Raw genomic sequence first — 24,451 nt, 5'->3', positions numbered from 1 at the left:
TGAGGTTGCAAGAGAGCTGGACATGACTTAGTGACTAAACAACAATAACAACAAATCTATTTTCTAACATCACAAAGCATCATCCCTAGGATGACCTTAAGCCCCTTTAAAGTCCCCACATGAGAAAACTCAAAGCTGCCAATAGAATCTGCTGTTTGTTCCAGCCAACATTTGCTTAGGTCTCTGATCACCTTTCCTTAGAGCATTTACTACAAAGAGCTTACAATCATAGATCCTTCCTCTATCTCCTTTAATGTACACACATCTACAATCCAAAAGTGTATATGTATATACATTACATTCCCAAGGATCTGAAAGCTCTTCCTTTGAAATGTAATCTTAAGGAAGGATAGGAGCTCTGTCTCCCAGTCTCCGTGAGAGAACAGAATTCTAACTTTGATAACTGTCAAGTAACAGACACAGTGGCCCTATCAGATTTGCACTGGCCAATCCTTTGTAATTTTTCTTTTCCCTTCCCCTCTTTGCACCTCTCCTTATTCTGTTATTGTCCCTTTAAATGACTCAATCACCTCTGTACAAACCATAGTTCAGTTCAGTTCATGTTGGACCCTCTTCCTTATTGCGGTGTGTGTGTGTGTGTGTGTGTGTGTGTGTGTGTGTGTGTTAGTTGCTTAGTCGTGTCCAACTCTTTGCAACCCCATAGACTGTAGCCCACCAGGACACTCTGTCCATGGGATTCTTCAGACAAGAACACTGGAGTGGTTTGCTATTTCCTTCTTCAAAAGGAACTATAGAAAGAAAGAAAGTGAAGTCACTCAGTGATGTCCAACTCTTTGCGACCCCATGGACTGTAGCCTACCAGGCTCCTCCATCCATGGAATTGTCCAGGCCGGAGGAGTACTGGAGTGGGCTGCCATTTCCTTCTCCACCTTATTGCGATAGTGTAATACTAATTAAAAGCTGCCCTTACCACTTAACTAGTGCCCAGCTTTGTATATATTTCCTCCATATTTCTATTGCTACTTCTATATACTTCTTTCTACATACTTAGAAGAAAATTTAGGAGATAGAGAGTGCTTGCTGTCTTTATGGAGTACATTTTTTTTTCTTATAGTAGTATTATTTGTCCCTCAAAAGAAATATTTCTATTATAGTTAAATAGATAAACTAGTTATAGAAAGCTCTAAAGAGCTGTCTTGAGAAGCATGTTTGAGGTTAAAATAGATTGTCTGAATATCAGGGGTTTTTTGTTGTTGTTGTTTGTTTGTTTTGTTTTTCTTTGTTGATAATAAGATCAGCGTATGGTCTTATTTGCTTAATCGCTTAAGAAGATAAAGTAGGTTTTTCAGTGCTGTAACAGAAGAGAAGAAAATGTTATGAGGTGATAGCTAAACAGAGAAATTTGAGGAAGGAGACATTAAGATCTAATTGGGAATTTCTTGTGTGGTGAAATTCCTCTTTTGCATCTTCCCATGAAATCTCTGATAAAATATTCACTTCTTATGTAGGCTTCCTCACTGGAAACCTTACTAGGGATATGGCCTCACGGAGAGCTCTGGGAAAGAACCCAAAGCTATGCTGGGAAATCACAGCATGTCTGAGTTATGATTATTGATTTAGATTATGTTCTCTTTATCATTAGATACATTTTTAAAAGGATGCCACATATACATTTTTGAATGAAACACTTCTCTAGGAAACCAAAGTAAAATAAAACATATATCATTAATGTCTTTTTCCTAGTCCTCCAATCTAAGAAAGTGTCCCCAAGAAGATACCATCTCAAAATGCCTTCCTCATATTAGGCTCTTCTCTCATCTCTTCTTACTTTTTCATATACAATAATACTTTGGCTGTACTTCTATTTTCATATTTATTAAACTGAATCCTAATAGCATTTATTCCTATTTCCCTAACCATGTTGCAAGCACCTTAGTACCTTATTTACTTGCCTAAGCACTGTCTTTCTGGGGTTGACCCCTTAGAATACAGAAATAGGCTCTATATTGTCTTAGTCATGTTTCTATCTGCAGAACCTAGTGATGGTGGGTAGTAAATGTAAGGTAGTAAGTCTCATGTTAGTTGAATTTCAAATAAAATGTTCAAAAAATAATTTTAAAATTAACTGTAAAGATAAGGGTGTAGAAGAAAATCTGGTTTTTAAACTCTAAGAAATGTTCTAAAAACAACCAAGTTATTACTTAAAAATCACTCATCACAAAATTAAAATGGTAAATGTATCAATAAAGACTTCTTAGGGACAATATTTTCTCTCTATATTATCAAAAATCAATAGCAGACTCTCATATTCAAACCTTTCCTGGGGAAAACAATGTAAAATGTGGTGTGGGACAGAATTACCTAAGAATTTGTCACTCTCATACCATATTTTATTTGTTCACAGGTCTAAATCTACTCTCTCCTGATTTTTTTAATACAAATGTGGCCACTGACTGTCCTCATGCTCCCTCTGTTTCCCAGCTGCTTATAACTTAGCTGCATTGATATGATTAATTCCAGCAAATAAATTCTGGTGATAAATGAGAGAAATGTGTATCACTTTTAAGTTAAAGCAAAGAAGAGCAAAGTAAGTCCTCTACAATCTTTCCTGCCCTGTCATGACCTGGGAAGTCACTTGACATGGTAGACAGAAGCCATCTACCCGGGCTGAGTCACTTCATGGAGGAAGGCTGCTCTGTGGGGTACCCCTATGGAGTCCTCTAACTCTTCTCAGACTTTGCATAAGCCAGAAATAAATATATGAAACTCTGCCCCTCAGCCAAAGAAAAGTATGTTACTGAAATAGACCCTAAGAAAATGGTTTCCACCAGAATTGAAAGAGACACGTGTATCCCAATGTTCATCACAGCACCGTTTACAATAGTCAGGACATAGAAACAGCCTAGATGTCCATCAGCAGATGAATGGATAAGAAAGCTGTGGTACATATACACAATGGAATATTACTCAGCTATTAAAAAGAATGCATTTGAATCAGTTTTAATGAGGTGAATGAAACTGGAGCCTATTATACAGAGTGAAGTCAGCCAGAAGGAAAAACACCAATACAGTATATTAATGGTATATATGGAATCTAGAAAGATGGTAATGATGATCTTATATGCAAGATAGCAAAAGAGACAGAAATGTGAAGAACAGACTTTTGGACTCTGGGAGAAGGCGAGGGTGGGTTGATGTGAGAGAATAGCATTGAAACATGTATATTGTCATATGTGAAACAGATCACCAGTCCAGGTTTGATGCATGAGACAGGGTGTTCAGGGCTGGTGCACTGGGATGACCCTGAGGGATAGGATGGGGAAGGAGGTGATAGGGGGCTTCAGGATGGGGAACACATGTACAGCCATGGCTGATTCATGTCAGTGTATGGCAAAAACCACTTCTGTATTGTGAAGTAATTAGCCTTCGATTAAAATAAATAAATTAATTAAAAAAAAAGAAAATGCTTTCCATACATAATTTTAAAAGCCATATCATAAAAGATATTCATGTTTCACTACTGTCAGTTTAAATAATCTCTTGTTCAATCTACAGTTGCTAGACAGACACTGTTTATTCTTCAAAAATTATTCCTTAATGTTCATATTCCATTTCTAAATTGTAAATTTAGTCAAGGAATCAATATCTGGGATTGCACAAACTGAAACCTAATAATTAATCATTGCAAACTGTTTAAAGAATGATTTAATGTGGTTTCAAAATTTCCATGTTAATTTTTTGAAGCTATTTCATTTATAAATGAATCAGGTATGAATTATGAATTTTTAAGAAATAACACTGCTGCAAAAAATGTATTTGTTACCTGCCTGATACTTTAACAATTTTGCTGGTAGAATATTATTTTAACGAGCTCTACTAAACTTTTCAGAAACCAAAATTTCATCCTTAACAGTTTATGAAACATGTCCAATGATTTTATCTTCTATCAATTTATGTATACTGTATCCTGAACTTTGATTTCTCCCATTTTTATTCAATGATAATAAGCCCTGAAAGCCAATTGCCCTATTAAATTACTTTGTGAAAACTGAAGGAAATAGCAACACTCAAATTACAATAGAGCTAAAATTTATAAAGTGCATATTGAGAATTCACATGCTAGCTAATGTGTCTCACAGAGGAACACTTTTGGGACTCAGCAGTCCCAAAGCTTATAAAATACCTAATTAGTAGCTATTGATAGCATTTACTAAACACTTACTATATGCTTGCTACTATTTTAAGAGTTTACATTATTTAATCTAAGGACCACCCTGTCCTTTCAGTCTGACTGCCCAAATATTGATATTTTCTATTTCTTACCTCAAACTCACAAAATAAGAAAATGTAGACAGTGGGCATTTTAATGGTACATTACTTTGAAGAATACCACACAGATATCTACATTTCAAGTAAAAGGTGATTTAACAAAAATAGAAAATTGGAGAGCATTGTACTATATTATAATAAAAATAAGACAATTAACCACCAATCTAGTTTTAAATAGGTCCATTTTGGAAACAAAAAATCAGCTTGTCAATGTGATTCATAGAGGTCAATATATATTTCTCAAAGACTAATTGTTTCTTACAGCAGAGATGTAAGATGTGACTTTGATGCTAGGGACTCTTCTTTCTGATCATTTCTCTTTTCTACGTCATGTTTCTCTTTATACTTCAACGGATCCAGGGAAAACTAAAATTTCAGGTAAGACTAAATGTTCAGATAATCAGCAGTATTCAACCTTAGCAAACATGGTTTAAAAACAAGTAAAGGGCTTTCTACTCAGATAAAATAATAGTTAACATTCATATTGCCAAGAAAATAATTATGATGCTTTTTCATAAAAAATTTAAAACATAAGTTCTCCCTTGAAAAAAAATCTACCATTACTGAGATATTTACTGTTTTCTTTAACTAAACAGCTGATCTTCCAAAGTCTTACCAAAGAAGAAAGATTTTTAAACTTGTTGAAGACTCTCTTTTTTAAATTTTTTTCAAATAGGAGAAAAAACAAAAACATACATAGGTATGCAGTGTAGAAAAAAAGTGCATGACAAGCCTAGGAAATTCCATGAGCTAAAATAATGGAAGTATCACTATGAACAAAGCTAGTGGAGGTGATGGAATTCTGGTTGAGCTATTTCAAATCCTATAAGGTGATGTTGTGAAAGTGTGGCACTCAATATGCCAGCAAATTTGGAAAACTCAGCAGTGGCCACAGGACTGGAAAAGGTCAGTTTTCGTTCCAATCCCAAAGAAAGGCAATGCCAAAGAATGCTCAAACTACCACATAATTGCATTCATCTCACATGCTAGCAAAATAATGCTCAAAATTCTCCAAGCCAGGCTTCAACAGTACATGAACCGTGAACTTCCAGATGTTGAAGCTGGATTTAGAAAAGGCAGAGGAACGAGAGATCAAATTTTAAACATCCGTTGGGCCATTGAAAAAGCAAGAGAGTTCCAGAAAAACATCTATTTCTGCTTTCATGACTATGCCAGAGCCTTTGACTGTGTGGATCACAACAAGCTCTGGAAAATTCTTCAAGAGATGGAAATACCAGACCACCTGACCTGCCTCTTGAGAAATCTGTATGGAGGTCAGGAAGCAACAGTTAGAACTGGACATGGAACAACAGACTGGTTCCAAATCAGAAAATGAGTACGTCAAGGCTGCATATTGTCACCCTACTTACTTAACTTATATGCAGAGTACATCATGAGAAACGCTGGGCTGGATGAAGCACAAGCTGGAATCAAGTTTGCCAGGAGAAATTTCAATACTCTCAGATACGCAGATGACACCATCCTTGTGGCAGAAAGTGAAGAAGAACTAAAGAGCCTCTTGATGAAAGTGAAAGAGTGAAAAAGTTGGTGTAAAACTCCACATTCAGAAAACTAAGTGCATGGCATCTGGTCCATCACTTCATAGCAAATAGATGGGGGAACAGTGGAAACAGTGACAGAATTTATTTTGGGAGGCTCCAAAATCACTCCAGATGGGGACTGCAGCCATGAAATTAAAAGATTCTTCCTCCTTGGAAGGAAAGTTATGACCAACCTAGACAGCATATTAAAGAGCAGAGACATTACATTGCCAACAAAGGTCTGTCTAGTCAAGGTTATTATTTTTCCGCTAGTCATGTATGGATGTGAGAGTTGGACAATAAAGAAAGTTGAGCACCGATGAACTGATGTTTTTGAACTGTGGTGTTGGAGAAGACTCTTGAGTATCCCTTGGACAGCAAGGAGATCCAACCAGTCCATCCTAAAGGAAATCAGTCCTGAATATTCATTGGAAGGACTGATGCTGAAGCTGAAACTCTAATACTCTGACCGCCTTTTGCGAAGAACTGACTCCTTTGAAAAAACCCTGATGCTGGGAAAGATTGAAGGTGAGGGGAGAAGGGGATGATAGAGGATGAGATGGCTGGATGGCATTACCGACTCATTGGGCGTGAGTTTGAGTAAACTCCTGGAGTTGGTGATGGACATGGAGGCCTGGCATGCTGCAGTCCATGGGGTTGCAAAGAGTCAGACATGACAGAGCCACTGAAGTGAACTGAACTGAAAATCAAGTTATTGCCTTTAACCTTTTAAAAATACCCTCAGTGTTAATTTTTTTTTCTATTTGAGCTTTCAAATTTTCAGCATTTAACAAATATCTTGTTGGAACATTCATTTATCATCACCATTATTTACTATTCAGTAGTAAGTAGGAGAGATACAAAAATATTTATGCACAAATGTTTATTGCACATATGCATATATTGCTGAAGAAAAGGAGTTTAAGGAAGAAAAATATTTTAAAGCATAAGTAATCACATTAAGTTAGGGAAAATAAGTTTGCTTGTCTGTTTGTTTTTAAAGTGAGTTCCATAGCAATGAGGATAACATTGAATGATTTGGGACTGTGTCACAAATATCAAATCTCTTAATGAAAAAAAAAATGATGGTATAATGTAAAAAATGAATATTTTGCTACTTCTTTTTTTTTTTTTTGCATAAATAGCACGCATGCATGGTCAGTCACTCACTCATGTCCGACTCTTGGGCACTCTGGACTGTTGCCTGCCAGGAAACCCACTGGAATGGGTTCCATTTCCTCCTCCAGTGCCTCTTCCTGTCCCAGGGATGGAACTCACATCTCTTGAATCTCCCACATCTCCTGCATTGCAGGCAGGATGTAATAAACACAGAAAACTTCAGAGCTTTTGAATGAAAATTTTTAAAAAGATGTGACAGGGGAAATATACAACTTCAAAATCTAATAAACTTTTACCACTCATTCAGACAGTAAGAGTTGAGAAAATAAGTAATAAATAAAGGTATGACTTATAGAAATCAAAGGGAAAAATTTGTTTCATGCCAGAACAAAGTGAAAAAGCAAAAGAGAAAGAATAATAAGAAGAGCCTTAATAATATTGAGGACAGAATAACTTAAGGCATATAACTTAAAAATCACTGCCAAAGCAGATGATTTTCAAAACAAAGTTGTGAAATCTTGTTTTCTTGTTGATGAGCCTGAGGTTAGGAGTGCAGGGGAACAGGTACGGTAATGGGAAGCTGTTGGGAAGATAGTCTTCTCCAATTGGGTTGAAACAACCATCCTATAATTTCCAGTTAGTATTGGGGACTGGAGCTTAAAGACCACAATGAAATGAAAATCTAAAATGATATGGCAATGCTTAGGAGGAGGTAATTATTTTTTGTTTGTAATAAGATTATTCAGTAGTAAACCACTATTCCGATGGAATTTGGCATATAAGCTCACTTGCAGATACGTGACCTCTGATTTCTGGACATCCCAGAAATCAGTTCTCACCTTAAGTAATTAAAATTGAATATTTTAACGTAATTGAGCATGGATTGTTTATGTAATTTGACAGTCATTTATTGACAAAGATTTAGACTCTGATAGTATGTATGTGTGTATATCAGGTGGTGCAGCTGGTAAAGAATTTGCTTGCCAATGCAGGAGACACAAGAGACTCAGTTCAATCCCTGGGATGAGAAGATACCTTGGAATAGGAAATGGCAACCTTCTCCAATATTCTTGCCTGGAAAAATTCCATGGACAGAGAAGCCTGAGAGGCTACAGTCCATGGGGTCGCAAAGAGTCAGACATGACTGAGCATGCACTCACAGGCAAGCATGTGTGTATATATACATATAACATGTCACTGCCAAAGCCCATTAACAATTCCCAGGAAATAAAAATAGAATCTGAATAATAAAATAAAGTCTAACCTTTTTTTTCCCTTGTGCTCATCTAGTGTCACTTGCTCCTAGGGTGCCACGTAGAGAAGGCTCACACCTGACACGGCAGACCAGAGTTCCTTGTGTGAAACTGCTGCGCTGATGTGCGCTAACACAATGTGCAGTTTGGGTGATGTGCAGAGGAGTCTTTCACGACACTCCTCACGACACCTCTTACGGCATCTCTTACAATGCTCAGATTCAAGATGGTGGCAGTGGGCTGTATGCAGAAACTGTGCACCCCACATTGCTAACTGGAGCCTGAGCAGCACAGCTGCACCCACCTGGCGAGAATTCTGTCCCCTTTCCGATGACGCGAAAGTGAGGCCTTCTGGGGAGGAGCCTGGACTCTAGGGCAGAAGCTCGCACCTCTCCTCGCTTTGATCTATGAGTAAAGTTTTCATTTGCTTCTGTCTCCTACTGATGCAAATGACACCAGATAGAAGGTCCAACTCAAGAAGGTAAGTAACATTACACACATATATACAAGCCTATTTGGGTTTTCTTTGCAAGAAATAAATTAATCACAGAAAAGGTAAAGATGGATATAAAAAGTGATAGAATGGCTAAAGTTCTGTAGCACTGAAAACCCCATGTGAACCTCAGGGCTGCCGAGTTCCTGAGCAAAGACTGAAAACTAACTTTCAGTTCTTTGGGTGTTGTTGACTGACTCAGTGACCAGGAGGGACCTATCATATAGCGTTGTTTCTTATTTATAAAATGGAGTTAATAATCAGCAGTTCCCTAACAACTTTAAGGATGTTATGAAAATATATGAGATTATTCCTTTGTAACTTTTACAGTTTGTTAGAAAGAAGTATTACAGAAATAAATGTTGGCATTATTATGGCAATGCAGAGGTTTTCAATACATTATAAGTAAAACAAAATAACACTTTATCTTCCTATCACTTTAAGGATTACAGAAGATTTACAGACAAAATGAAGATGATATTTAAGTCTTTGATATAAATGAAAATGCAGAAGCTGCTTATGACCAAAAAAGTGCCAAATAAACACATATGATAGGTTGATGGATTGGTTAAATAACTACTTCATGCCTTTAAAATAGTCATTTTTAACATTATATATTTCTCATGTATGTATTAAAATCCTTCAGGTTGTTGCAGTCAGAAGTTTGCTTATTTTCTTTCTTTTTCTTTTCTTTCTTTGTCTTTTGTTCTTTCTTCCACTTTGATTTTTGAAATTTGAGTCATCACAGTAAATCATATTCACTCTGAGGGTTAAAAGTCAACATTTTGAGAAGATAATGAATTGATAAATTTAGGAATATAGCTTGTCATGTTAGTACAAGGCTGTTTGTCCACTCCAAGTCAATTGGAACTTGATGACATCAAAAATGACAGCTATTGAGTTGTTTAAGAGCGAAAGACAGGAGAATGAAGGATCTAAAGTTCAATGAGATTTAGCTGAAATGTTTTTAGTCTATCAGTCAGTATCATTCATGCACAACTGCTTAACTGTACTACATACTTCCTAGAGGTAGTTCCCAGAACACTTGGAACTCTCCTTAGAAAAAATGTCACAATTTTTTGCTTTGCTTATATGTTTAGAAGAAAGTAATGTTGAGAGAATATGCATTAGTCTGCTTATAAATTAATTTATTTTCCTCTTAATTATGTGGAGTCATCAAACTTCATTGGAAAAAGTGTTCAAGTTTTTCTATGGATGTTTATTCTAAGTTTTTAAGTGTTAGAATAAACATGCAATTCTATAAAGTTAGTATAAAGATCTTCAAAAGATAGTGATACCACGAAGTTTTCCTTAAAAAAAAGGACAATTTTTAAATTATTTAGTCTGTATTGTAACATATAAATAATATATTTGAGAGCAGAAATGTGAAATATAAATAGTAGTTATTCAAATGGTTCATCCCTTAAAATCATTTCAATATTGTTAACCAGATTTATTAATATGAAAATCATCCTACAGTCTAAAATTAACATAAAATTTAGTGAAAATAATAGGAGTATTGATGAACTTCCAGTGTGGTTTTGATAGTATATCACCATTAAACAGTTGCTGGGTTTTCTACTTTTCTATATTAAAATAGTGCTCTAGCACTATTTTCTTAAAGCTCTATTCCTCTACTGTAATCTTAAAATTAAAGCTCATTTATTGGGTACAAATTAATAGAATTTTTTATCACTCATAGCAAGTATACTGATGTCATCAAATAATCCATTGTGTCAAGAAAGCATGAACAGAGATATAAAGGAACACACTCTTTTACTGTCACACCAAATTAACATACTGAAGGTGTTAGATGCCTAACATCTCGATTAAATTTATTCGACCCATGAAGCAACAGTTTATGATTTTCAAATGAATAGCACACTTAAATGAAGGGAGCATTAATACAATATGATATTAATATACAAATATGCACATTATTCACCTGCCACTGACATTCTGAATTAAATCAGTAATGGGGTGTATAACTGATTAAATATCTACACAACAGAAAGCAACAGCTTATGATTTAGAGAGGCGCTGGTACAGTGATCACATCATTACACTGCCAAATGCCATCTATCACTTTTACTGAACTTAACGAAGACTGATTACATCCCTCAGATGAGATGCAGCCTATAAATACTGTCACACTGATCTTCATCTGACTTTCCAAGAGAACAGACAAGCAACAAATCAATAATTGAAGAAGGCATATTAGAAATTCAGTGCTATTTAGCACCCAGAAGAAATCTTGTAGGATGTGATAGCAACAAATAGCCCTTTACTTCAAAGAAATCTGCTAATTCATGCTTTCCCTTCTGAGTTAACTTATTTTCTCTATAAGTGTATTTACTTCATCAAATTTAAGAGAAAAGTTCTACTATGTGTAAAGCATAACCAGAACTTTTACATTTTAAATTAAACTGGTTGAGGGCCAACAAACTTCTTTTGCAACAGATTTTCTTCACTGAGTACAGCATGCTTCTTGACTCTAGTTATCAGCTCATATAGGTAATTACGAATGTATGACATAGGATATTGGTTTTAAAGTCACTGTCTTCAAATACTGAAACAAACTGAATACTATAAAATATGCGTAAACAATACATTCATTTTATGACTTCTGGGTTGTTTTAACAGTTTCTCCATTAAACACCTGCCTGAGTTTCTATTTACCATCTCATTTAGCTTTAACAGTTTACCTATGTGGAAACTGCCTGTCAATTGCTTCAGTAGTCCAATCACTGGAGACCAGATTGCTTTCTGTCAGTCTGCTTGTACAATATTATGGTAATAGATAACAGGTGGTCAGTATTCATCGGCTGAGGTGAAGATGATGTCTCACAAGCTATAAAACATCTGAGAAAATGCTTTAACAGTTCACACTTACTACTAATTGCACCATTAGAACTTTAATTAATTCTTTACCCTTCCACTGTGTTCCTTAGATGGCCATAAGGCAGGAAATCATTCGGAACAGAAAGAAAGAATCTAAAGAGGCAATAATGAGGTGTAATAAAAGAAAGACTGAATAGCAGAATGGCTAACATTTTGCTCTGAAACTAGAACAGAGTTTGATTGCTTAATCAGTTCTGAATTTGATAATGCCCCTAAAAGGGAATCATTTTTTAAAGAGTACCTTAATTCTGAGAACATGTTAACAACTGCATACATTTAAAATAACTATCCTCAATTATTAACTATATCTTTGAAAGTATTTCAAAATGCTTCTCTTCTGATTTTAAGGCATCAGTAATCAAATCCTCAGAAATCAGAAATGGATAAATGAGACATGAAAAAGCTTTCACTCTAAGAAAATCTATATATTTGAAAAATAAAGCCTTAGCACACATTGCATAAAAGGTAGAAACTGCATTAGACACAGTGTCATTAAACCAATGTTTAAGGTCAGGCTACCCTGTCCTTCACTATCTCCTGGAATTTGTTTCAAACTCATGTCCACTGAGTCAATGATGCCATCCAGTCATCCCATCCTCTGTCACCTGCTTCTCCTCCTGTCCTCAATCTTTCCCAGCATCAGGGTCTTCGCCAATGAATTCGCTCTTTACATCAAGTGGCCAATGCATTGGAGTTTCAGCTTCAACATCAGTCCTTCCAATGAACATTCAGAACTGATTTCCTTTAGGATTGACTGGTTTGATCTCCTGCCTGTCTAAGGGACTCTCACGAATCTTTTCCAGGACCACAGTTTGAAAGCTTTAATTCTTCAGTCCTCAGACTTTTTAGATTTTTTTTTTTTTTTTTAAGCAACCTGAGTTACAAGTCTAGGGTACAAACGTGTAACCACCTTGAGTGGTAAGGAAGGAAAATTCCTCTGGCCCATATGGGGATCAAACCCACAACCTTGGCATGATTAGCACCATGCTCTAACCAACTGAGCTAACCAGCAATGTGGCTCAGATGGTAAAGAGTCTGCCCGTGGGACAGTAGACCTGGGATCGATCTCTGGGTCAGGAAGATCCCCTGGGAAAGGAAATAGCAACCCACTCCAGTACTCTTGCCTGGAAAATCCCATAGATGTAGTGGCCTGGCAGGCTATAGTCCGTGGGGTCACAGAGAATCGGAAACAACTGAGCAACTTCACTTTCACTTTCAGCATTTCTTATGGTTCAGCTCTCACATCCGTTCATGACTACTGGAAAAATCACAGCTTTTACTATATGGACCTTTTTCAGCAAAGTGATGTCTCTGCTTTTTAATATGTTGTCTTGGTTTGTCATGCCTTTTCTTCCAAGGAGCAGATGTCTTATAATTTCATAGCTGCAGTTACCATCCATAATGATTTTGGAGCCCAAGAAAATAAAGACATGTGTCTTTTAGAATTATGATTGTCTCAGAGTATATGCCCAGTAGTGGGATTGCTGGGTCATATGCTAGGAAATTCCATACTGTTTTCCACAGTGGTTGTATCAACTTGCATTCCCACAACAGTGTTAGAGTGTTCCCCTTTCTCCACATTCTCTCTAGCATTTATTGTTGTAGATTTTTTGATGATGGCCATGATACCACACTGTAGTTTTGATTTGCAGTTCTCTAATAGTGAGCAACGGTGAGCATTTTTTCACATGTTTGTTGGTAATCTGTATGTCTTCTTTGGCTAAATTTCCATTTAGGCTTTCTATCCATTTTTTGGTTGGGTTGTTTGTTTTTTTGACATTGAGCTGCGTGAGCTGCTTGTATATTTGGGAGATTAAACCTTTGTCAGTTTCTTTGCTGAAAATATTTTCTCCCATTCTGAAGATTGTCTTTTTGTCTTGCATATGGTTACCTTTGCTGTGTAAAAGCTTTTAATTACGTCATACTTGCTTATTTTTATTTCCATTAGTCTAGGCAGTGGGTCAAAAAGGGTGTTTCTGTGACTGTGTCAAAGAATGTTCTGCCTATGTTTTCCTATAAGATTTTTATAGTGTCTGGCTTTACAATAGGTCTTGAATCCATTTTGAGCTTACTTTTGTGTATAGTGTTAAGAAATGTTCTCAAAAATATTTTTTAAAAGGTTTGGAAAATAGCATATGTCCAAGCTGCTTAGCAATGCACTATGATTCTTAAAACCAAGTTGGAAATACAATAATGCAATACTCAGCCAATTGAACTTAGCTATAACTGAACCCATTACAAATGTAATTTATAATTACTCAAAAAAGACTAAATCTCAGGTGCTACTTTATTTTCTCAGTCTCAGGAAAATATATGCCAAATTTTTAGAGAGGAATCAGTGTCGATGAGGTTTAAGTCTGTAGGTCTAACCCAAGGCAAACAAGCTGTATGGACCAAGCAAGTTATTAACACTTTACCTCTGAATTCTGAAACTTATCCATGCACCCCACTCCCTGCATTTTACAAATTAAACATTATCAGTTAACATTGACTTGCAACTGCAGTGACACCACTTCTTCCTAATATTGGGACTTGGCATTTAGCAAATACCTTTTTATCATCAAATAGGACACTATCCCTCAACTATGATTTATTTAGTAAATCTCTTTCATCACACTCCCATCCCTACTCCAGATAATATCCTTTAGGATGGTTATGAGGTGGAAAAAATCCTCAGAGGAGTTTTGCACTTAACCAGTTATACACTTAACCCTTAAATAGACTGGGGGTATAGCAGTTAACAAGAGGGGTTTCTAGTCCATATGGAGGAGAGCAACAATAAGCAGACAAAATATGTACTGTGTTGGTGACAAAAAGTCCTATGAAATACTGGTTTCAAAGTTTACTCTTTTAGATTGGAGGGTCAGAGGAGGCATGTTTTAGGAGGTCATCTAAAAGAGAGATGGAACAAACTGTGATTTCTTAGGTAAGAAAGATATACCCATCTGAATGCAGAGTTCCAAAGAATAGCAAGGAGAGATAAGAAAGCATTCCTAAGTGAACAATGCAAAGAAATAGAGGAAAACAATAGAATGGGAAATACTAGAGACCTCTTAAAGAAAATTGGAGATACCAAGGGATAATTCATGTAAAGGTGGGCACAATAAAGGGCAGAAATGGTATGGAGCTAACAGAAGCAAAAGATATTAAGAAGAAAATATACAAATAAACAGAAGAACTATACAAAAAAGATCTTCATGACCCAGATAACCATGATGGTGTGATTACTTAACTACAGACAGACATTTCAAGTGCTAAGTCAAGCAGGCCTTATGAAGCATCAAAAACAAAGCTAGTGGAGGTGATGGAATTCCAGCTGAGCTATTCCAAATCCTAAAAGATGATGCTGTGAAAGTGCTGCACTCAATGTGCCACCAAATTTGGAAACTCAACAGTGGCCACAGGGCTGGAAAAGGTCAGTTTTCATTCAAATCCCAAAGAAGGGCAATGTCAAAGAATGTTCAAAATACTGTACAATTGCACTCATTTCCCATGCTAGCAAAGCAATGCTCAAAATTCTCCAAGCCAGTCTTTAACAGTATGTGAACCAAGAAATATCAGATGTTCAAGCTGGATTTAGAATAGGCAGAGGAACCAGAGAGCGAATTGCCAACACCCATTGGATCATAGAAAAAGCAAAAAAATTTCAGAAAAACATCTACTTCTGCTTTATTGACTATGCTAAAGCTTTTGACTGTGTAGATCACAACAAATTGTGGAAAATTTTTAAAGAGACAGGAATACCAGACCACCTTTCCTGTATCCTGAGAAATCTGTATGAAAGTCAGGAAGCAACAGTTAGAACAGGACATGAAACAAGAGATTGGTTCCAAATTGGGAAAGCAATATGTCTAGGCTGTATATTGTCACCCTGCTTATTTAAGTAAATGCCAAGTACATCATGTGAAATGTTGGGCTAAATGAAGCAAAAGCTGGAATCAAGATTGCCAGGAGAAATATCAATAACTTTAGATTTGCAGATGACACCACCCTTATGGCAGAAAGTGAAGAGAAACTAAAGAGCCTATTGATGAAGGTGAAAAAGGAGAGTGAAAAAGTTGGCTTAAAGCTCAACATTCAAAAATGAAGATCATGGCATCCGGTCCCATTACTTCATGGCAAATAGATGGGAAAACAATGAAAGCAGTGACAAAGTTTATTTTCTTGGGCACCAAAATCACTACAGGTGGTGACTACAGCCATGAAATTAAAAGATGCTTGCTCTTTGGAAGAAAAGTTATGAACAACCTAGATAGCATATTAGAAAGCAGAAACACTACATTCCCAGAAAGGTCTCTCTGGTCAAAGCTATGGTTTTCCAGTAGTCATGTATGGATGTGAGAGTTAGATCATAAAGAAGACTGAATGCTGAAGAATGATGCTTTTGAGCTGTGGTGTTGGAGAAGACTCTTGAGAGTCCCTTGGACTACAAAGAGATCAAACCAGTCAATCTGAAAGGAAATCAATGCTCTATATTCATTGGAAGGACTGATGCTGAAGCTGAAGCTCCAATACTTTGGTCCCCTGATGCGAACAGCTAACTCATGAAAATACCCTAATGCTAGGAAAGATTCAAGCAGTAGAAGGGTATGGCAGAGGATGTGATGGTTTGATGGCATCACTGACTCAATGGACGTGAGTTTGAGTAAGCTCCCAGAGATGGTGAAGGATCGGGAAGTCTGGCGAGCTGTAGTACATGGGGTCACAAAGAATTAGACACGACTGGGTAACTGAACTACAACAAGGTAAGAACATTCTAGAAGACAGAAACTGCCCTGAAATGACAACGTCCTGAAATCAGAGTTTTTGAGGTATTCACAGAATAAGAGAAAACAGAGGAGAAGTATTAGCATATAAGACTGAAGGGAGCACCTGCAGAGCCGTGTAGGTAGAAGATGAAAAAACTTTGGAGGGTTTTGAACTGAAGTGTTAGCAGCTCTTTTGTCTATGGTTTTAACAACGTGAGTGCTTTGGAAAAGGGTGAAAACAGGTGAGTTGGCTATGTAATAACCCAAGTCAGATACTAATGCTTTAATTTTTAATCAATGTAGTTAGTAGGGGAAAAAATCAGTTATTTGATATATTTCTAAGCTACATACAATAGAAACAACAAGACAAACTAAAATACTTTTTAGAAGTAGTGGAAAACACCAAAGGCATAATCCATGAAAGAAACAGTTGATATAACTAAATTTCATTAAAATTAAAACCTCCTCCTCTGAAAAAGACACTGTCAGCAGAAGAAGACAAGCCACACACTGGGAGAAAATATTTACCAAAGATACATCTGATCTTTGGGTTGTTATCCAAAGTACACACAGAACTCTTAAATGGTAAGAAAGTAGGTTTACTTTAAAAATAGGCATAGGACCACCTGCATAAGCACCTCACCAAAGAATATATACATATGGCAAATAGCATATGAAAATGTATTCAACATCATATGTCATAAGGAAATTTTTATGTACAACAACAATACACACCCATTAGAAAAGCCATAAAACAATGCGCACCATTAGAAAAGCTATTTAAACCAGTGACAACACCAAATGCTGATGTCAATGTAGAGAAATGAGAACTCCTGATCCTTGCTGGTGGTAATGCATATTGTACAGCCATTGGGAACAGCATGATGGCAGTGTCTTACAAAATTTTGCACACTCTTACTATATGATCCAATAATTATACTATTTTGTATTTACTCAAAGGAAGTCAAAATATATGTCCACACAAAAACCTGCACATGGAAGTCTGTAGCAGCTTTAGTCATTATTGCCAAAACTTAGAAGTAACTAATATATCCTTCAGTAGGTAAATGGATAAATAAACTGTGGCATTCAGTCAATGGAATAGTATTTGGTGGTAAAAAAAGTAGTGAGTAACATGCCATGAAAAAATATAGAGGAAGCTTAGCTACATATTCTAGGTGAAAGAAACCAATCAGAAAAGGCTGCATATTCCATGATTCCAACTATATGACATTCTGGAAGAGAGAAAAAAAAAAAAAACTTTAAAAAGGTAACAAGATCAGTTGTTGAAAGAGGAGGTAACAGAAAAAGGAGGGATAAATAGACAAAACCCGAAAGATTTTTATGGCAGTGAACTATTCTCTATGATGCTGCATTTGTTGCAAATAATAGAATGAATAATACCAAGTGTGAACCTTAATGTAAGCTATAGACTTTGGATGATAATGGCATACCAAAGCAGGTTCATTGATTGTAACAAATATATCATTCTGGTGTGGGATATTCAGAGTGGGCATAGTTTATGTATATATGGAGAGAAGGGAGGATACTTATGGAAATTCTCTGTACATTTTGCTTAATTTTTCAGTGATCATACAACAACTCTAAAAAGAAACCTATTAAAGGTAAATAAATACAATTTTTTAAAAAGTCGGAGAAGAAATTTTGAAGTTAATTGCAGATATGAGAATGTTTTTTTCTAAATCTGATGAAAAAGCTAGAATCCATAAGAGAAGATTAGAAAATTTTTGAACCTAAATATTTAAAACTTCTGTATGGAAAAAAGCTGGAGGAGGGCATGGCAACCTACTCCAGTATTCTTGCCCGGAGAATCCCCATGTACAGAGGAGCCTGGCGTACTAGAGTCCATGGGGTCACAAAGAGTTGGACACGCCTGAGCGATTAAGCACAGCACATGGAAGAAAAGAGTAAATAAAAATAGTGAAAAGATAACATATTGAGGAAATATATATGTAATGAATATTTGACAAAAGATTAATATCTATAGTATGCAAAAGGTTTTCTTCAAATCAATGAGGCAACTATGAAAAACATGATTTTAAAAAGGGCATAGGTATGAATTTAATTCTTGATCTGGTTTTTACTTTCAAGTGCTATGGTGCATCTGAAAAACAGCCAAGTACACAGATCTTCAAGAAAAAGTGAAACTAGATCATCTTACAGCCCCCCAAGGGGTTCAATGTATCCCATAACTCCAAGGAAAAGAAGTTCCTGCTGCCAGTCAGTTGTATGGATGTTAAAGCTGGAGATCCAGTTGCTGTTTTGGACCAGAGGTGCTTCAATAATAAAATGTGACACTGGCTTAGTAAAAGCAGTCAGGCTGTGAGTGGCAGGAACTCAAATACCACAGGCACACATTTTCCAATTTAATTAATTGTAGACACATGGAAGGCAAACTACCTAATAAACTTGCTCTCGATTATGGAGAAATGTGTCATGAAATTTTTGTATATAAGATAATTTTTGCCACTTTCAACAAAGTTATATAAGATGAACACGAGATCAGACTGGTGATAGGTGGCAAACAGGGGAAAGGAAAAACAAATTTGATTAAGTAGGTTTTTCTGCCTGCATCCTGAAATTTAACCAAGAGACACAATTTTATGTCTTTTAGGAAGTGGAGAGTGTCCCAAACTGAACAGTTTTATGCAGTGAAAACAAAGCATTGGCCTTAGCATGGGAGACAGAGGCACCAAATCATTTGTAAGCACTTCCCATTAAGTGTTCTCTCTAAAACAGTGCGGCACAGGTTGCTAGCAAAGATCAGACAAAAAATTTTGACCTTCACAACCAAGCTTAACATTTCATATGGCATCTAGATGAGAGAGAGAGAGAAAATCTGGGAAAGGATGGGGAGAGAGAGAGAGGAGAGAGAGAAAAGTAGAACGCAGGAAACAGTAAAATATAAATCTTCAGGCTTATCCAGCTACTTAGGCTGCATTTATAATAAATCTCCAGATTTGCAAAGTTCAAAATACTTTATAACATTGTAGGCTAATATGGAGAATTGGTGGTATTCTGATGCCATCATTTACATTGTCATTTAGTAAAGATACGTGGATATGTCCCAAAGAAAGGCAATGCCAAAGAACGCTCAAACTACTGCACAATTGCACTCATCTCACACACTAGTAAAGTAATGCTCAAAATTCTCCAAGCCAGGCTTCAGCAATATGTGAACTGTGAAATTCCAGATGTTCAAGCTGATTTTAGAAAAGGCAGATCAAATTGCCAACATCCGATAGATCATCGAAAAAGCAAGAAAGTTCCAGAAAAACATCTATTTCTGCTTTATTGACAATGCCAGAGCCTTTGACTGTGGATCACAATAAACTGTGGAAAATTCTGAAAGAGAAGGGAATACCAGACCACCTGACCTGCCTCTTGAGAAACCTGTATGCAGGTCAGGAAGAAACAGTAGAACTGGACATGGAACAGCAGACTGATTCCAACTAGAAAAAGGAGTACATCAAGGCTGTATATTGTCACCCTGCTTATTTAACTTATATGCAGAGTACATCATGTGAAACGCTGGGCTGGAAGAAGTACAAACTGGAATCAAGATTGCCAGGAGAAATATCAATAACCTCAGATATGCAGATGACACCACCCTTATGGCAAAAAGCGAAGAAGAACTAAAGAGCCTCTTGATGAAAGTGAAAGAGGAGAGTGAAAAAGTTGGCTTAAAGCTCAACATTCAGAAAACTAAGATTATGGCATGTGGTCCCATCACTTCATGGCAAATAGATGGGGAAACAGTGGAAACAGTGGCTGACTTATTTTTTGAGGTTCCAAAATCAGTGCAGATGGTGACTGCAGCCATGAAATTAAAAGACACTTATTCCTTGGAAGAAAAGTTATGACCAACCTAGACAGCATGTTAAAAAGCAGAGACATTACTTTGTCAGCAAAGGTCCGTCTAGTCAAAGCTATGGTTTTTCCAGTAGTCATGCATGGATGTGAGAGTTGGACTATAAAGAAAGCTGAGTGCCAAAGAATTGATGCTTTTGAACTGTGGTGTTGGAGAAGACTCTTGAGAGTCTCTTGGACTGCAAGGAGATCCTAAAGGAGATCAGTCCTGGGCGTTCATTGTAAGGACTGATGTTGAAGCTGAAGCTCCAATACTTTTGCCACCTGATGCAAAGAGCTGACTCATTTGAAAAGATCCTGATGCTGGGAAAGATTGAGGGTAGGAGGAGAAGGGGATGACACAGGATGAGATGGTTGGATGGCATCACTGCCTAAATGGACATGGGTTTGGGTAGACTCCGGGAGTTGGTGATTGACAGGGAGACCTGGCGTGCTGCAATTCATGGGATCGCAAAGAGTTGGACACGACTGAGTGACTGAACTGAACTGAACTGAAGTGTATACGACTTCTGATTCAAAAATTCTGCTAGGAATTTATACAACAACACAGCCAGTAGGAACATAAAAACTTGTGTATACAAAGGTCAAGTGCTATAATTTTGTTAATAAAAGAAGTATTCTAAATGGATTAAAGTCATACATTAAAAATGTGTTAATTAAATATAGCATGATCACAAAATGGAGTAGTATGTAATTGTCTGGATAATGAACTTGTCCACTGATACAGATATAAGACAAAACTTCATCATATCCTAAATTAAAAAAAGTTTCAAACTATATATATACATGTGTGTATATATATACACACATGTATATATATGTTGATATGTACATCTGAATCTACACAGGAATGTTACATGCCATATCACTTCTCTGAAATAGGATCGGAACTTAACTACAAAACCTTCCTGGAGATGCTGATTATTTCACAATGAATATTTTACCTTATAAAAGTTCAGCAAATAAATATATAGAACGAAGCACTGATGGTGATAAAACCCTTTCTTGTTCAGTGAAAATCACAATAATGAGTACTGTGACAAGGATAAGAGAGAGATAGGGATGATTTCAATACAGTAATGACATCATAGTCAAACTTAAGAAGCAGGTTGATTAGACCATTCACTTTCTTCATTGTGCGACTCTCATGATTACAAATAATTTAAGGTCAGACACTAAAATAGTAAAGAGTAGTTCTCAAAGTACAGTCCATGGACCAGTAGCATCAGCATTAACTAGGAGCTTGTAAGAAAAGTAAATTCTCAAATACTACCATAGACCTACTTAATTAGATACTTTGGGAGTTATGCCCAGTAATCTCAGTTTTAAAAAGTCCTCCAGGAGATTCTGATGCATAATAAAGTTTTGAGCCACTGGAGGAGAGCACAATGATTAAGAGTAAAAGCTCAGACTTCTATTTCAACTTCAAGAAATAAAGAGCTTGAAAGATAACACTCTCTTCTTTACAGTAAGAAAAGAGATAAACAAACTGAAAATCAACAACCTTTCTTGCACCAATCAGAAAAAAGAGGTCACAAGGCAAACCATCAATCCGAAATCTGGAGAGCAAGGCAAATACAGATAATCACAGCTGAGGTCAGCTTACCAAGAACACAAGCCACTGGAGCCATAAACATTTAGGAGAACTTAAGTAATTTTAATGAATTGTTGGAGTGGAAATGAAAGTAGGAATGAGAGGCTTCTACAATCCAGTCTTAAGGGATATTCACACCTCTGCAGGTTTTACTAGTAACTTCACCACAATCTCATAGTGAAGAACCATTAAAAAAAAAAACAAAAAACTCATGTTTCTGGCAGGGGAAGGAGAAGAAAAATAACCACTTAAAAGTATGCTCAGAGAATTTTCAAATACCCATTCCACAAGAGAAAGGATTTTACAAGAGCTTTATTGAGTATGGAGGAAGGAAAGTTACCTTCCTGTCTCATCTAACCTGGGGGTTGGGGGATGGGTAAAAACTACAGGCTTAGATTCTATTTAAAAAGGAGTTTTTATAGAAAACTGAAAGGGAAAAAGATGAAAGCAAGGATGCTAGAGGAAACAGAAGCCTAAGGATACCTAAAGTAACAGCAAACAATAAACACAGCCTGACCCTTTGCAAGATTAAATATAAAACCTAAATACTATAGGACTGTTCACCTCACTTGCTATTACTTGTTCTCAAAAATTTGCAAGCCATGCTAGAAGGCAAAGAAAAACAAAATCTGAAAAAAAATGCATGCAACAGAAACAGAATAATACATGACAGATTTCAGAATAATTAGATGGGCAATTTACAATAATAGTGATTAATAAGCTAAACCTCTAGTGAAAAAATGGATTTATTTGATGTTAAATATATATTGCAAATTAAAAGAAAACTGCTAAAATAAGCATAATTAATATGCTAAGAGAAAAAAAAATGAAATCAAATAAAATGCTCCATTAAAACCAGAGAAGGCAGAAAACCAGGAGAAAAAAATAAACAACTGTACACAAAGAGATGACAGTTAGAAACATAAATATTAAACAAACTACATCAATAATCACCTTGAATGTGAATGGTCTAAATATACCAAGTAAAAGATTAAGATTATCAGAGTGGATTGAAAAAAAAAAAATGAGTCTGTAAGAAACTCACTTCAAATATAAAGACACAGATTAATTGTAAACGGATGGAGAAAGATATACCATGTTAGTATTAATCAAAAGAAAGCTGAAGTACCTTCATTAATTTCAGACAACACAGACTTTAGAACAACAAAAACAAAAAAAAGCATTATCAGGGATAAAGAAGGTCCTCCAGAGTGATGAATGGATCAGTTCTCCAAGAAGACATATCAATGTATATGCAATATAATCAGAGAAGATCAAAATACACGAGGCAAACACTGAGAGAACTGCAAGGAGAAATACACAAATCCGCTATTATAGCTGATGATTTCAGAGCCTCTCAGTGATCAAGTTGGCATAAAATCTGTAAGGATGTAGTTGACCTGAAACCGTACCATCAGTCATTTGATCTAATTGATGTTTATAGGATACCTCATTCTACAGCAGCAGAATACACATTCTTCTTAAGCTGTCACACAGAACATTTATTAAGGTTGACCACATTCTTGACTGTAAAACACACTAACACATTTATAAGAATAGAAATCATGCAACATATGTTGTCAGAATTAGACTAGAAATCAATAATAGAAAGGAGTTGAGAAATAAAAATATCCAAATGCAGTATTTGGATATTACACAACACACCACTAAATAACAAAGGTTATCAAAAAAAGTTTAAGAGAAATTGGCAAATAGTTGAATTAAATAAAATTCAAAATACAACTTATCAAAATAGTGGGATGCAATAAGGCATATATTTAGAGGGAAATTTTTGGTTTAAGTGCATGTTAGAAAATAAGGAAAATCTAAAATCAATAATATAAGCTCTTATTTTAGGGATCTAGAAAAAGAACAATTTAACCCTGGGAAAAGCAAAAGAGAAGAAATAATAAAAATTAGAGAAATCAATGAAATTGAAAATAGGAAAGCAATAGAGAAAATCAACAAAATCTTCGAAAAGATAGACAAAATTCATAAACCTCTAGTATGTTTATTTAAATACAGAGAACTAGTACAAATTACTAACATCAAGAAAGAAGCCATTACTACTGTTGCCAGAGATATTCAAGAGATAATCAATAAATACTATGAACATATGAATATTTATGCCCTCAAATTTGATAAAGTAGATGACGTGGGAGCATTTCTTGAAAGCCACAAACTACTAAAACTCACACAAGGAAAAATCAGTAATTTGCTAAAGAAATTGAACCAATAATAACCTTCCAAAAATGAAAGCACCAGACCCAGATATTTTCACTGGTGAATTCTACCAAACACTGAAGAGCAAAATGATAGAAATTCTCTACAGTCTCTTCCAGAAAATAGAAGCAGGGAGAACATAGTCTACTGGTAACATAGTCTGTGGTAACATGGTCTATAAGGCTAGCATTTCCCTAATACCAAAATCAGAAAAAGACATTACAAAAAAGGAAAAGTGCAGACTAATATTTCTCATGAACACAACGGCAAAAATCCTCAAAAAATACAAGGAAGTCAAATCCAACAATGTATAAAAATAGACTGGGATTTATTCCAGCATGCAAGGCTGGTTCAATATTTCAAAATAATGTAATTCACCACATCAACTGACTAATCAA

At 35.9% G+C, this 24,451-nt stretch overlaps 1 protein-coding gene and 1 pseudogene across 3 annotated transcripts in view; one reads left to right on the top strand and one right to left on the bottom strand.

The window, feature by feature from the left end:
- LRP1B (LDL receptor related protein 1B) overlaps positions 1 to 24,451 on the bottom strand; it is a 2,070,111-nt gene that overhangs the window by 397,612 nt on the left and 1,648,048 nt on the right. The window lies entirely within an intron of this gene.
- Positions 8,421 to 24,451, top strand: part of LOC145543415 (protein CFDP2 pseudogene) — a 48,479-nt pseudogene continuing 32,448 nt past the window's right edge. For both annotated transcript variants that reach the window (XR_014080704.1, XR_014080703.1), the window contains exon 1: positions 8,421 to 8,684. The product of XR_014080704.1 is annotated as a protein CFDP2 pseudogene, transcript variant X2 (transcript). The remainder of the gene's footprint in view (positions 8,685 to 24,451) is intronic.

The sequence above is a fragment of the Giraffa tippelskirchi genome, chromosome 3 (genome assembly GCF_054371585.1).
Source record: "Giraffa tippelskirchi isolate mGirTip1 chromosome 3, T2T-mGirTip1v1.2.pri, whole genome shotgun sequence".
Classification (NCBI taxonomy): Eukaryota; Metazoa; Chordata; class Mammalia; order Artiodactyla; family Giraffidae; genus Giraffa; species Giraffa tippelskirchi.
This window is presented reverse-complemented; position numbering and strand designations above follow the sequence as displayed.